At 40.1% G+C, this 16,505-nt stretch overlaps 1 protein-coding gene across 10 annotated transcripts in view; it reads right to left on the bottom strand.

Annotated features, from left to right (window-relative positions):
- gphnb (gephyrin b) overlaps positions 1 to 16,505 on the bottom strand; it is a 179,251-nt gene that overhangs the window by 138,415 nt on the left and 24,331 nt on the right. Inside the window, exon 1 of one of the 10 annotated variants that reach the window (XM_078794537.1) lies at positions 12,082 to 12,172. The exons of the other annotated variants lie outside the window; for them this stretch is intronic. The gene's annotated coding sequence lies outside the window, so the exon portion shown is untranslated. Of the gene's footprint in view, positions 1 to 12,081; positions 12,173 to 16,505 lie in introns of those variants that run through there. 10 annotated transcript variants of the gene reach the window in all.

Genomic DNA, 16,505 nt, shown 5'->3' with positions numbered 1-16,505 from the left:
GCTTTATGTGATGTTTCGCATGGCTGGTTTGGACTTCAGTTATGGTTTTCTTGTTTCCTGGTTCTCTTATTTTGGTTTTCTGTTTCCTGTTTGAGATAAAGTGCAGCTCTTTATTAGTATTTTTAGTCGGTGCTACTGTTTAGGTGAGATTACACGCAAAGAGCAAAACTAGTCATTGAAAATTGCATATTTACAATCCAAACGGCAAACCCCGGAAATCATTTCACACGAAGGATGTACTGAGCTTGTTGTAATTGGATGAAGTCTCACTCGCACACAAATATGCTGAGTAAAAAAAAAGAACAGTAAAAGCAATTAGAGCTGATATAAACACACATATTGCAGGTGCTAACATGTGTGTCAACCCCCCACCACCACAAAAAAAAAATCTTGCAAAATGAAAATGTGACAAGATTTCAGCACCTTGGACAGAGCACCCCATGAATGGAGTGTTCCAGTGGGTGCAGGCGGGGCAGGTACCATACACACACACAGAGTGCAGAAGAGTTTAAAAGAGTTCATTCATTTTCTACCGCTTATCCTCACGAGGGTCTGCTGGAGCCTATCCCAGCTGTCTTCGGGCAAGAGGCGGGGTACACCCTGGACTGGTCGCCAGCCAATCACAGGGCACATTTAGACAAACAACCATTCACACTCACATTCATTCATTCATTTTCGACCGCTTTATCCCCACGAGGGTCGCGGGGGATGCTGGAGCCTATCCCAGCTGTCTTCGGGCCAGAGGCGGGGTACACCCTGGACTGGTCGCCAGCCAATCACAGGGCACATATAGACAAACAACCATTCTCACTCACATTCATACCTGCTGTAATTGGATGAGGTCTCACTCGCACACAAATATCAGTGTGGGTATTCCTATTTGTTTTAAGTTATTGGTGACAAAGAAAATTAGTCACATCTCATTAATAATGAGTTAATTTGACTTTACTATATGCTGAGGACCAAAGAAAAGAACTGCAGGCCAAAAACGGCCCCTGCACCACAGGTCTGTGAACTGTATCTGGCATTATAGCTTATTTTTGCACAGCATGAATAAATAAAAGTCCCATTACCCACATGGGATGCTGTGTGTGGCTGTGGAGTAAATCTGGGAGGAAGCTGCTATGATAGAAGGGTTCATGCCCGTCTCTGGCGGCCTGCAGCTTTGCTCACAAAAGAGCCACAAATCAATACCAAATCTGCGTTGGGCGTTAATTTCTGTATTGAAACCTTCTCAATACTAATGAATCTGGATGAGTGTTAAAACAGAACTGACTTTAGCTAAGTCTTAGTGCAGACACGGGCAAAGTCCAGCCCATGGGCTACAAGCGGCCTATTAAGCTTTTTCAAATTATTATGTGGAAGATCAAAGCTGTACCGAAAAAAATGATTTGAAATACTATTATTTTAAATTATTACGTAAGACTGGAACTATGAAAATTATTCTAATGGTTTCTGAAGCGAGAGACTTCCTCGTTATAATCATCACCAGGAGGATAACACCTTGATAGAAAATTGGCCTGTGTCAGAAACTATACATTATGGAATATGGCCCGCATATGATATGTACTGAACAGTGTTGTACTTAGTTTAAACACTAGGTGGAGCTACTGTCTTGGACAGGGCAGTAATGGTAATGGTTTTATTTCATTTGAACATGCATCAGATTACAATTGAATGCATCCCATAATCAGTTCACAGTTCCACATGTCCAAAAGGAGTAGGAAGAAGCAAAGCTTATTAAATCCTACCCCTCCGTATGGTACTTTTACAATAAGGAACTGTTACATTTGTTCACTTCCTGCTTTCATAATATAGTTTAAGGGTTTTTTTTTGTGACGTACCGAAGTATGAGGGGATGTGACCATACAATGACATAATGGGTACCATAGTAACCATCAATATAGTGATCAACTATTTGTTCACTTCCTGCTTTCTATAATACAGTTTAAGTTTTTGGTTTTTTTTTTCAATAATGTACCTCATACCCAAGTACAAGGTGATGTGACCCAACAATGACATAATGGGTACCATAGTAAGTGTCAATATAGTGATATATATAGCACATCATGACTGGTTCAAGACTCTTCATCCTTGTATTTAGCAAGGCAGTATCACCACAAAGAACGTGATCACGGAATAACCAAAAATGGCGGAACCGAAGAGGACAAAGATTGCCAATGAGTGCTCTGCGTGGGACCGTATGATTGCGCTGTTAACGGAATCGTGACATTGACCAATAAAAACGGAATCTACTGTTAAAGGTTAAATCTTGACTTAATGTGAACCGGAACTTAGCCTGGTTAGCAGAGCAGGCTAGTGCAAGTCTAAGTGTGTTTACAAAGTGTGGCATTTGTCGTTTGGAATTGCATGGCGTCTTCCTACATGTTCCTTCACCACAAGCACGAGTATTACAGTTGGTTGAGGATTTTTGTAGTGATGTGTTCAAAGCCCATTAGATAAGGTACATCCGTTTGTCTGTCTCTTTTATTCACAAACACAAAAAGGCCACATTATGGTGGTAAAATAAGCGTACAAAAGGGCCTTTATGTGATTCTTTTAGGCCGAATCGGCGTACGACATCACTCCACTTCAACCGGGCGATGGCTAGAGCTGGGAGAAGATGTTCCGAATCCGGACGCAGGTTGGTAGGTAGGTTGGCGCTGTTGTTGTTGTAGTATTCATAGTAGCATTGGCAAGTTACATAGTTGGAGTAACACTTTTTTGTTTTTTTATGTAAAATACAAAATCAGTCAATAAGTCGTATATTGATAAGCAGTCAGTATATCGGTCCTGAGTAGCTACAAATATGGGAGGAAATCGGAGGAAACCCACCCAACAAGAACATGCAAACTCCCAATGGAGATTCGAACCCATATCTTAGCCAACATGCTAACCACTTGGGGTTTTGTTGAACTTTTTACAAAATTGGATTTTTCACAATACAGCCCTCTGTGAAAAAGTTTGCACACCCCTGAATTACAGCTAGTAATGACTAGCGTTCCAAACGCCACAACACACATCTCATCAGTAATCACAACAGACACATTGCTACACGACCAACTGCCTTCAACATTAACACTTCAGCAACAACTTTTACAACCTTGCACTTCCACCCCGGCCTGAGAAATTAATGGCTTCCCAACCTCAAATGCAAAAGGTCATAAATAGAACAGCGACCCCGAGCATAAAACACAGCCAGAGATCAGCATTTACTACCTCCCATTCATTATAAATCGCTGACAGTGTGAAACAATGTGACCAAGCAAACGGGTTGGTGTGGTCTTGTGAGTACGCCAAACGAATGTATATTTACGTTGTTAATTGTATTTGTGCACTACTTCAAGTTTTACATGAAATATGTTTGATAATCACGTGCTGCAAGCCAAATTATTCAGGGTCCAATAGATTTCCTGCTTCCACGCTGATGTATTGTTTGAAATTGTGTCTGAAATTTAAAAGCACCGCAACACAACATGCAACGAAGAGCCGACGGCATTCCATCAGTATTAGTAGTTTGTGGGTACGGGCATTTCGATATGTGAACCCTATTCATCAAATTAACTGAGCAATGAGCCGTGAGAGCTGCAGCTGAGGTGAAAAAAAAAGAACAGTAAAAGCAATTAGAGACGATATACAACAGATATTGATGGTGCCAACATGTTTGTCACCCCCCCCCCCAAAAAAAAAAAAAAACGCTTTAAATTTGGGGTTCTCGAGATCTAGCGAGATGAAAATGTGATAAGATTTCAGCACCTTGGACAGAGCACCCATGAATGGAGTGTTCCAGTGGGTGGAGGCGGGGCAGGTACCATACACACACACACACACACACACACAGAGTGCAGAAAAGTTTAAAACCCCCCACTTATCCTCATGAGGGTCGCTGGGGGGTGCTGGAGCCTATCCCAGCTGTCTTCGGGCGAGAGGCGGGGTACACCCTGGACTAGTGGCCAGCCAATCACAGGGCACATATAGACAAACAACCATTCACACTCATATTCATACCTATGGACAATTTGGAGTCGCCAATTAACCTAGCATGTTTTTGGAATGTGGGAGGAAACCGGAATACCTGGAGAAAACCCACGTATGCATGGGGAGAACTGGCTTAGGGTGGAATTGAACTCGGGTCTCCTAGCTGTGAGGCCTGTGCGCTAACCACCGTGCAGACCTAAAGAAAGACATATTACACGTAAATAAGACTGACAGGTTTTACTATTATTAAAGCCTTATAGATACTTAATAGGCGGCACGGCGGTCGAGTGGTTAGCATGCAGACCTCACAGCTAGGAGACCAGGGTTCAATTCCACACTCGGCCATCTCTGTGTGGAGTTTGCATGTTCTCCCTGTGCATGCGTGGGTTTTCTCCGGGTACTCTGGTTTCCTCCCACATTCCAAAAACATGCTAGGTTAATTGGTGACTCCAAATTGAATGTGAGTGTGAATGGTTGTTTGTCTATATGTGCTCTGTGATTGGCTGGCCACCAGTACAGGGTGATCCCCGCCTCTCGCCCGAAGACGGCTGGGATAGGCTCCCTCCCCCATTCCAAAAACATGCTAGGTTAATTGGCAACTCCAAATTGTCCATAGGTATGAATGTGAGTGTGAATGGTTGTTTGTCTATATGTGCCCTGTGATTGGCTGGCCACCAGTCCAGGGTGTACCCCGCCTCTCGCCCGAAGACAGCTGGGATAGGCTTCAGTACCCCCTGCGACCCTTGTGAGGAAAAAGCGGTAGAAAATGAATGAATGAGATATTAAATAACACCCTTCAAATCAGGTCTCTTAGCTGTGAGGTCAGCGCGCTAACCACTCGACCGCCGTGCAGCTGAGTTTAAAATAGTAGAAATTACATTTTTTATTGTACTTCTCTTAAAAATAAAGTTACGATCTTATCCCGAGCCTTAAAACGAGGCTGGACTGCAAATGTTCTGTATAAAAAAAAAAACAACTTTCATATTCTAGTACATTCCTGACTAGTTCTCCGGCTGTTCTTTGAACTTTTCATGGCACTGCACCACGCAGCGATCACTGTTGTTCAACGTTCAGGCTTGATATAGCGCATACTTAGCGTAATGATCCAACGGCGGTGTGTCTAATGAAGATGTATACGATATGTGAACGCCTGCCCACTTCATTGCCTTGTTAACGAGCATATTTGTTTGCATGTGTGGGGGAGATTCTGTGTGGCCGAGTGTGTTTGAATATGCAGCCGAATATGCAGCGTCGCCACCCCAGGAGAGGCTGGGGGGGTTAATGAGCCAATCACAGTCCATCAGGGAAGCTATTAAAGAGCAGAGATGACGAGTTCACTGGTCACTCACCGTGCCTCGCTCTTTCTTCTTCGCTAATCTCGCTTTAACATTACTACTCTACTCGCCTCCTCGTTCTTTCAAAACTTCCTTCCTCGCTTGGTATTCCCTACAGATTAGCGTTAACGAGGATATTAGAAACGGCTTCAAAACCGGGCCTTCTTTTCCCCGGAGTCATTCGCTGAGGCAGGTGTTAGTTTTTTTTTGGCAGTTGTTTGAAGGCAAAACGGACTGCTGAGAGAGAGCATCAAAAAAGTGTGCAAGAGTCTGATTGGGTATGACGTGGGCATGACCTGGAAATGGGTAAGGAGACATTGCTTCAAGGGGGGAGTGGCATCACACTGACATTAGAGGTCATGTAATTTCAGCCGTCAGACTGTAGAAAGAAGAAAAAAAAAAAAAAGTTCCACAGGGTGAAATATTTCTTATCTTCTCTCTCCCTCACCACGGCTGCAATACATTGTTTGCTGAAAAGTGGCCCCTCATGCAATTTGGCTAATTGCTTGTGCAAAGCAGGAGGCAGGAGGTGAGGTTTTCATCTGCATGTGTTTATTTGTGAGCAGCATAACTATAGTTTGTGGAGGAGCGTCTTGGGACCGGCGAGCACAACAATTAGCTGGCTGATCAAGGAGGAGTTTAGTTATCACCAACCTGGGGGCATAGCTTTTTTTTTTGCTTCTTTCATAGTTGTCAATCATTTTAATGAGGAACGTCTGATAATAGTGGGCAAGTGGTTGGCGAGGACGCCTCACAGCTAGGAGACCCGAGTTCAATCCCACCCTCGGCCACACATTCCAAAAACATGCTAGGTTAATTGGCAACTCCAAATTGTCCATAGGTATGAATGTGAGTGTGAATGGTTGTTTGTCTATATGTGCCCTGTGATTGGCTGGCCACCAGTGTAGGGTGTACCCCGCCTCTTGCCCAAAGACAGCTGGGATAGGCTCCAGCACCCTCCGCGACCCTCATGAGGATAAGCGGTAGAAAATGAATGAATGAATTTTAGAGCCCTCTAGAAATGAAGTAACACCCCTATAGTGAACTTTATACTCACATTACCCAATATAGTAGACATACAATCATACTCTCTCCGGGTACTCCGGTTTCCTCCCACATTCCAAAAACATGCTAGGTTAATTGGCGACTCCAAATTGTCCATAGGTATGAATGTCGCAGGGGGTGCTGGAGCCTATCCCAGCTGTCTTCGGGCGAGAGGCGGGGTACAGCCAATCACAGGGCACATATAGACAAACAACCAATCACACTCACATTCATACTTATGGACAATTTGTCAATTCGCCAATTAACCTTGCATGTTTTTTAGCATGTTTTCCACACAGAGATGGCCGAGGGTGGAATTAAACCCTGATCTCCTAGCTGTGAGGTCTGCGCGCTAACCACTCGACCGCCGTGCCGCCTATTTAATATCTATAAGGCTTTAATAATAGTAAAACCTGTCAGTCTTATTTACGTGTAATATGTCTTTATTTAGATCTGCACAGTGGTTAGCGCGCAGGCCTCACAGCTAGGAGACCTGAGTTCAATTCCATGCACGCGTGGGTTTTCTCAGGATACTCCGGTTTCCTCCCACATTCCAGAAACATGCTAGGTTAATTAGCGACTCCAAATTGTCCATAGGTATGAATGAGAGTGTGAATGGTTGTTTGTCTATATGTGCCCTGTGATTGGCTGGCCACCGGTCCAGGGTGTAGCCCACCTGACTGATTGGCATAAAAATAAGATATTGGTATAATTTGTTTCTGGCTATAAATTATGCATTTTCAAGCATAAAGAAAGAATCGTATTGAAAGACATGTTGACATGTACTATTTCAAATTGGTCACTAGGTGTCAGTGAAGTTACATTAGCCACAGCAAGAAGCTCAGAAGAAGAAAAAAATCTTATTATGTCTACTATGTTGGGTAATACAAGTATAACAGTGACTATAGGGGTGTTATTTTATTACGAGGGCTCCATTAGTATTAAAACTGTATTTACAAGGTCGTATATTTTTCTATAAAAATATTCCATTCATTAATAAAGAATCCTACTTTGCTGAAATTCACTCATCATGGTTGGATGTGGAACCAATTAACCACAATAAACGAGAGATGACTAATTATATTGCCAAGCGAGCAAAAAAAAAAAAAAAAAAGTGCCAGATCAGTATGTTATTTCCTGGTCCAGCCTCTAAATTGTAACATTTGTGTAACCCAGGAATTTAAGATGTCTGCTGCTACACAACACCGCAAAAGGACGGCAGCCATGAAGTTGGCACTTTTTACGAGCGAGCAGATTTGTTTCACCATCAAACCACACGGCCGTCGGGGAGCCCAAGGACAAAACAGCAAATGTTCAAAATCAAAACGCCGTTAGACAACATCTGACACAATAAGGGTCACCGAAAATAGCTTCAATTTGCAAGGAAGGCGTCTTCCTGTAATTGGTCATGATTGTGTTTGTACTATTTATGAAATGCTTCCAATGCCAACACATTGAAAGATATTAATATATAACATCTTCATTCATTACACAAGATGAGAGAAGAAATGCTGCCTTTTATTCTACAGGGGTCTCGAACTCATTTTACTTGGGGGCCACTGGAGCTCGGGTCTGGGTGAGACTGGGCCGCATCAGGTTTTCCAAAAAAAAAAAAAAAAACGCATTTATTAAAAACTAAATTTTTTTTTAAAACTTCGCTTCGGTTCTAATTTTCTACAAGAAAAGCTCTGATAAAACATTCCACTGTTCTCAAATATCTTACTTTTTATTTTTCTACACAAAATAAGATGAAAAATAAATAAACAAATCAAGAATAAAGAAAATCAATCAATCAGTAATAAATAAATATAATAATAATAATAAAAGGGCAAATAATAAAAACTTAAGAAACCACATATAGTTGGTGGGTAGACAAATTTTTTTTTCAGATTAAAATGAACAAAGCATTATTAGAGCCCTGTAGACATGACAAAACACGACTATAGTCACATTTATACTCTTTTTATTTACAACATATTGCGCAACTGCAGGGTCTTGAGACATGCTAACTCGCAAACTGGAGAGCTAGCGACCTAAACGGTAGCCTTCAAGTTATTTTCCTTTAAACTTAAATAGCCAAAAACTTACCACTTCCACACGGATAGGGAGGATAACTATTAACAGTTATTTAACCTTTAACATGAACATTAATCAAACGTAATAATTTTTTCTGGGTTCATGATACCATACAGCATCTATATCAAACTTGCGCGGGCCGCACTAACAAACTTTCATATCAAGGCGGGGGCCTCAAACTAGTGTCCTGCGGGCCACATTTGGCCCGCGGGCCGCATGTTTGAGACCCCTGTTTTTTTGTTTTTTTTACTAAATAAGACATCCGACTTGCAAGTCATGTTGCCAGTTTGCCAGCAGGCCGCGTGTTTGAGACCCCTGTTCTACAAATTCTAAATAGCAATAAGGGTTTTAAAAGCAGTGCATAGAGCCGTCAATGTCTTTATTTACTGACTAGTGATCGGCAGGCAACCGTTTGCTCTCGTTTACGCCAACTCCATGTTTCTAAAATCTACATCGCTCATTAGTTTTGTGTCGTACACCTCCTGAGACCGCTGGTTGAACAAGCATCATTTCAGATTCACCTTTGCACCGCATAGGAAAAACTCCCACTTCACGTGCTCTCCACAGATGGAGATGCAGTGTGTGGCTGTGTAGTAAATCCTGGGAGGAGGCTGCTTTGATAGAAGGCTTTACGTCCCTCTCTGAGGGCCTGGAGCTGTGCTCACAAAGCAGCCACAAATCAATACTGCACACATCTGTCCGGGTGTGATTAAATTCTGTCATTCCCCCGTTGACAAACCCTGTGTTCACACGGGCGTATACAATATGCACACTCACATACGCAGGAACACACACGCACAAAACACAACACGCGTATTACACCTGCTGATGGACCAATGAACATCAGTGTGGAGTTCAGGAAAGTTTAGTATTAATAGTTTTATAATAAGGTTGGAACCACAGCATGTGTTTAAAAAATTAAATGCGAGATAGGGTGGCACGGCGGTCTAGTGGTTAGCGCGCAGACCTCACAGCTAGGAGACCAGGGTTTAATTCCACCCTCGGGCATCTCTGTGTGGAGTTTGCATGTTCTCTCCGTGTATGTGTGGGTTTTCTCCGGGTACTCCGGTTTCCTCCCACATTCCAAAAACATGCTAGGTTAATTAGCGACTCCTAATTGTCCATAGGTATGAATGTGAGTGTGAATGGTTGTTTGTCTATATGTGCCCTGTGATTGGCTGGCCACCAGTCCAGGGTGTACCCCGCCTCTCGCCCGAAGACAGTTGGGATAGGCTCCAGCACACCCCGCGACCCTCGTGAGGAAAAAGCGGTAGAAAATGAATGAATGAATAAATGAGAGATAAAAATCATCCACAAATCCATGTTAGCGAGCTGCAAGGCTAATTCTAACATAACACGTATTAACCCTCCTGCAATAAAATAATCACATAACATTTGTTTATTGCATCAAAGCTTATTTTCTCTTTTTTTCGCCTCTTTTTATCCCGGTTGTCCTCCAATGAAATGCTTTGCTCAGATATTATTATTTTTGCTTAAAATGTTTGATGAAGTAATGACATGATGCTTTTCAGTATAATATGAAAAATTAAACACACATCTAAATTTCAAGTACTATGAAAATTCTTAGATGCTGGCGACTAATATAAGACATGCAATTGTAAAATTAACAGAAAAAAAATCCTAAAATTACAAGTATATTGTTATGCATGATGTTACATTAGGTACATTCTCTGCAAAGTAATTTTTGTTATTTTTAATTTATAACAATTCCGTCTTTGGCGGCACGGAAATCAAAAAGTTAAAAGTTAAAATATTATGAGAATAAAGTCTAAATTACGAGAAGAAAACTTGAAATTTTTAAATTGTTAGAAAATTTTAAAAAATTATGTATTTTTATATTTTTAGAATGGGCGGCACGGTGGTCTAGTGGTTAACGCGCAGACGTCACAGCTAGGAGACCAGGGTTCAATTCCACCCTCGGCCATCTCTGTGTGGAGTTTGCATGTTCTCCCCGTGCATGCGTGGGTTTTCTCCGGGTACTCCGGAGAACCAAATTTGATGGTAACTTATTGTTTTTAGTGTATTTTATAGCTGATTTAATACATGGGTCAAAACCGACCCGTTAACATAAGAGATGATACCAGAAATCTAACACAAGAGGAAGGTTAATTAACTCCACAACCGACCGCGCAAGCTAACAACCACTAGCGAGGAGAAGACAACAAACAATTCCAAAAACAAATATGGGTCAACTCCATATTTTGTGCCACTGAATAGTGTCATAGAACCATCACTTAAAACTCCATCCAAAGCAGCCAACATGGCCACTAATGAGAGACTGCACTGCCAAGACAGGAAGAGCTCGGCGACGGCTCCATGACAACAAACCGTGTTGCTATTATTGCAGTATTCTCTGCTTCTCAGTTGGAAGTAGTCGCTGTACACGACTCAGGTTGGCGGTATTTGGATTTTGTAGCCTTAATTTGACCCTCTACACCGGGGGTCTCAAACATGCGGCCCGCGGGCCAAATGCGGCCCGCGAGACGCTAGTTTGAGGCCCCCCCACCTTGATACCAAAGTTTAATGTTGAAATGACAGCTTAAAGCTGTGTGCACACCGGACACAATTAACATGATTTTGCCCCCCCCCCCCATACTGTTACCCTACCCTGTTATGCTTTGGATTAGCAATGAAGCTAAAGGCTTATGACACTGGGTACAAATAAATGCAGGAAATGATTTGGAATAAAAGGGAAAATACACGTCAAGATAAAGCATCTCATCAAACATGTTGTTAAAGTTACGACGCTGCTCCCAGATGGAACTGAGTACGATGCTAACTTGCTAATTGGGTCAAATTATTAAGTTTCATTAATGTTCATGTTAAAGGTTAAATAACTGTTAATACTGTACATTTGAATCTGAAAAAAATAATTTCTCTACCAACTGTATGTGATTTCTTACGTTTTTATTATTATTTTACTTATTACTGATTGATTGATTTATTGTCTTTATTCTTAATTTGTTTATTTTTTAATCTTATTTTGTGTATAGAAAAATAAAAATTAAGATATTTGAGAACAGTGGAATGTTTTATCAGATATTTTGGTGTGGAAAAGCGGAACCAAAGTACTGAAAAAGTGTAGAGTATAGCAGAAGCAAAAGCATTGAAGATAATTTTTTTATTGATTTTTTTCCAGTTTTTAATAAATGCGTTTTGTTTTTTTGTTTTTTTGAAAACCTGATGCGGCCCGGCTTCACCCAGAACGTAGCTCCGGTGGCCCCCAGGTAAATTGAGTTTGAGACCCCTGCTCTACACTTTTAAAAGGTGTGATGAAATTTAGGGGTGCTGGAAAGGGTCCGAATCGGGGGTGTCCAAAGTGTAGCCTGGGGGGGACATTGGTGTTTTTACATTGAGCCACAGCACAGTCTAACATTAAGTCATTAAAACATGTCATTTTAGTAAGGTTGAATAAAGTTGAAATATTACAGGAAAAAAATCATAATATTATGAAAAACAATCAAAACATAGAATGGGAATATGATGAAAATATTACTATAAAAAATGAACATGAAAAATGTCAATATTGTGGTGGAGCTGTCGAATTCTGGACCCCCAGTAAGCAGATACAGACGCTGCATGCAATTCTAAGTCCTTCTATTGTACATGAGTAGGTGCAGGTACTCACAGGTGTGCAGGATGCAGGCAACAAAAATCCGACAGAGGAAAAGACTCACATGAGAGTTCTGGCCAGTAGCAACAGGTGAGGACAACGTTCAGGTGACAACGTTCAGGTGACAACGTTCAGGTGACAGCATAAGCGAAGAAAAGAGAGGCAATGAACCAGCATCACATAAAGCTGACTAATTGCAATTGCAAACAGCTGCACACAATTTACCACTGATGTGAAGCTGCTGCATCTTAACACCTGGCAGGAAAGGCAGCCATTCCAAAAGAAGAGCGCAAAACAGGAAATGACAATTCCTGTCCTGCGGAATGTGACAAAAATGGTTAAAAGAAAAAGGAATTGTCCGAGAAGTCAAAATATTAAGAAAAAAAGTAATAATTTTACAAGAATATACTCGTAAAGTAGCATAGAGTTGAAATATTAAAGATAATGTATCGTTGTAACAAACAAAGCAACATAATTTTTTTTTTCAGAAAATTAGATTGGGGGAAATGTATTATACTATGAGAATAAAATTAAAATATTATGACAATAAAGTCAGAATTATGAGAAAAAATTGATAAATTTAAATTGTTATAAAAAATGTAAATATGTATTTTATGAGAATAAAGTAAAAATGTTAAGAAAAAAAGGCATGATTGAGAAAAAAGACATCGTTTTACTTTAATTTAAAAAATTTTAATTATTAGAATTTTTTTAATTATGTATTTTATGAGAATAAGGTAAAAATGTTAAGAAAAAAGGCATAATGGGTTGACAAAAAATACATAATTTTACATGCAATATTGTGGGGCAAAATAAAGCTGTGTTTTTCAGAAAATTAGATTGGGGAAATGTATTATATTATGAGAATAAAGTTTAAATATTATGAGAATAAAGTCATAATTACGAGAAGAAAACTTGAAAATTTTAAATTGTTAGAAAATAAAAAATATGTATTTTTAGATTATTAGAATAATGTAAAAATGTTAAAAGAAAAAAGGCATCATGGATTGAGGAAAAAAAGACAATTTTACTTGCGACATTATGGGGCACAATAAAGTTATGTTTTCAGAAATTTTTTCATAATTATATTATGAGAATTAGTTATTTTAAATTAAATTAAAGGTAATATATTATGAGATTAAAGTCAGAATTACCAGAAGAAAACTTCAAAAATATAAATTGTAAGAACATTTTTTAAAAATTATTTCATGAGAATGAAGTAAAAATGTTAAAAGAAAAAAAAGCATAATGGATTGATCTATTTTACTTTACATTATAGGGCAAAATAACATAATTTTAGTGGCATTTCACCTGTTTCACAAAGCTGAAATGCTATTTCTTGGTGAAATACACCACATCTGCAATGGACCATTCCCCCCTCCACATTGAGGCTTGCCTCCAGGTTCCATTGAATTTGACTCCATGCAAAGCGAGACAAAGACTGACCTGTACAGATAGATAGATTGATGAACGACACAATAGCCTTCTGCAGCTGAGCTAGCAGGAAGCATAAGGGGACCGAAATTCATCAAAAAGCAATAATCAGCACGAGGAGGCAGCTGATCTGCTGCGGCGTCCCTTCATTATGTAAATCTTGGAACTTAGCTTCCTTCATCATCAAAGACCCTCATTTTGATAAATTAGCTGCTCTCCGTCTGCGGAGAAACAACAGAACACAAGAACTGGACTGTTGCTATGGAAACTATGTGAGAGAAACCATTTTTGAAAGAGCATGCAGCAGGGGTGTGTGTGTGTGTGTGTGTGTGTGCCATTAGGTGGGCGCGTGAGGAGAGCAGCATTGGCAATCAACAGGTGCACCGTTAATATAGGGGCCCCCAAATGGGATTGTAAATTAGATTTTTTGGATTCCACCACATTGGACAAATAATGCCCTTGGTGGCAACCAAGACTGAGAAAGCGAAGGTGCCGCACTCCCTGTCAAGACTGCATATGGACCTCATTAGTCCATCACGCCACACTTCCACAATAGAACAGTCCGGCTTCAGAATGGCAATCACACGCTCCCACTAGGGCCCAACAATCTTAATTTGATCTGCAGCAAATTGCACACATTCATAAATAGCCACGTTTTGCATATGCTGAAACCGGCGTCATTAAAATTCATGCATTATTCAAGTGGAATTAAGGAAAACTTGTTCAAATGCCTTCTCTATACACTTTTGTCCAGACCTGCACCAAAAATTAATCAGGGTCTTTAAGCCGGCTGTGCATATTAAGGCTGTTTCTCGCCTGATTTGGAGTCAGCCAAGTTACTTTGGAGGAGATTCCATGTCTTGCAGGACATCATTAGTTGTGCGTCTTGGGGGAAAGGCGGCAGCTGGCGGCTCCTGACCGGTCGTATGACCAGCGCCTTCATTTCTGGCAAGTCAGAAATGTCGTCTTTTGGAGAGTTTTGCCAAACTATGACAGCTTTTTTTCCCTCACATATCATAGATTGTCAAAAAAAAAATGTGGACCTGCTGCTAGTTGAGAAGATTGACATATGGTCTTTTATGATAACTTTGGATTCTTATTTATAAACCAACTGTTCCCACAATTAGACCATAGAAAACCTATTTACGGCCTTCTAACTATGATTAGAGCCCTTTGGACATTAAATAACACCCCTATAGTCACCTTTACACTGGACATTGTAGAACAAGGCCAAGACAAAAACCACTGCTGAACAAAAATAACATTAACGCTTGTCCCAATTTTTCCAGAAAACATCTTGATGACCCCCAAGACCTTTGGGAAAATACTCCATGGTAAAAGTAATCCCGCATTTTATCACATCAACAGTAAGATATGGTGGTGGTAGTGTGATGATCTGAGGTTGTTTTGTCCCAATTTCTCCAGAAAACATCTTGATGACCCCCAAGACCTTTGGGAAAATACTCCATTGTAAAAGTAATCCCGCATTTTATCACATCAACAGTAAGATATGGTGGTGGTAGTGTGATGATCTGAGGTTGTTTTGTTCCAATTTCTCCAGAAAACATCTTGATGACCCCCAAGACCTTTGGGAAAATACTCCATTGTAAAAGTAGTCCCGCATTTTATCACATCAACAGTAAGAAATGGTGGTGGTAGTGTGATGATCTGAGGTTGTTTTGTCCCAATTTCTCCAGAAAACATCTTGATGACCCCCAAGACCTTTGGGAAAATACTCCATTGTAAAAGTAATCCCGCATTTTATCACATCAACAGTAAGATATGGTGGTGGTAGTGTGATGATCTGAGGTTGTTTTGTTCCAATTTCTCCAGAAAACATCTTGATGACCCCCAAGACTTTTGGGAAAATACTCCATGGTAAAACTAATCCCGCATTTTATCACATCAACAGTAAAATATAGTGGTGGTAGTGTGATGATCTGAGGTTGTTTTGCTGCTTCAGGGTCCGGAAGACTTGTTGTGATAAGTGAAACCATAAATTCTGTCGTCAACCCCTCAAAACACACCCAGCAAGTCCACCTCTGAATGGCTAATAAAAAAAAAGCTAAATGAAGACTATAGTGGTCTAGTCAAAGTCCGGACCTAAATCCTATTGAAATGCTGTGGCAGGACCTTTAAAAGGCACTTCATGCTGGAAAATCCTCCTAAGTGGCTGAATGGCAACAATTCTGCAAAAAATAAATAAAAAAATCCTCCACAGTGCAGTAAGAGACTCATTGCAAGTTATCACAAATACTTGATTGCAGTTATTACTGCTACGAGTGGCGCAACAGGTTATGAGGTTTAGTGGGTAATCACCTGGGGGGCATGTCGGTTAAGTAAGCTAATGTAGGGTAAGCTAATGAGTACATAGCCACTGAATCTTGTGCATATTTTTTTTTCATTTGTCAAAATTGTCAAAAAAATTTTTTGGACCTGCTGCTAGTTGAGAAGATTGACATATGGTCTTTTATGACAACTTTGAATTCTTTTGGATTCTTATTTATAAACCAACTATTCCCACAGTTAAACCATAGAAAACCTATTTATTTATGATTAGAGCTTTTTGGACATTAAATAACACCCCTATAGTCACCTTTACACTGGACATTGTAGAATATTTTAGTTCATATTACCATTTTCATAATTGAAAGTGCTTCATTTCTGAAAGAATTACCTCAAATTTGCTTATATATGCATCCATTGTAATGTGTGTGACAACATATTTGTGGATATCCTAAATAAATGAATGCTTGGCAAACAATGGTCTATATCATTAGTACCACAATACAGAAATTCAGGTTTCACAACAGCAAATTTGGACAGTAGCAGCAAACAAGAATTAGAATATATATTTTTTTAATCCCAAAATATCTATGTACATATTGACACCAGGGAATGGGAATGGGCAGCAGCGATGTACAACTGCCCATGAATAATAAATACTATGTACGCAGATGTGAGTGGAAAGTGTTCATGACTAAATAAATATGCAGCAAAATTTG

Source organism: Doryrhamphus excisus, linkage group LG11 (assembly GCF_037039965.1).
Source record: "Doryrhamphus excisus strain RoL-2023G ecotype Guam linkage group LG11, RoL_Dexc_Guam_v1.1, whole genome shotgun sequence".
In the NCBI taxonomy this organism is placed as follows: Eukaryota; Metazoa; Chordata; class Actinopteri; order Syngnathiformes; family Syngnathidae; genus Doryrhamphus; species Doryrhamphus excisus.
This window is presented reverse-complemented; position numbering and strand designations above follow the sequence as displayed.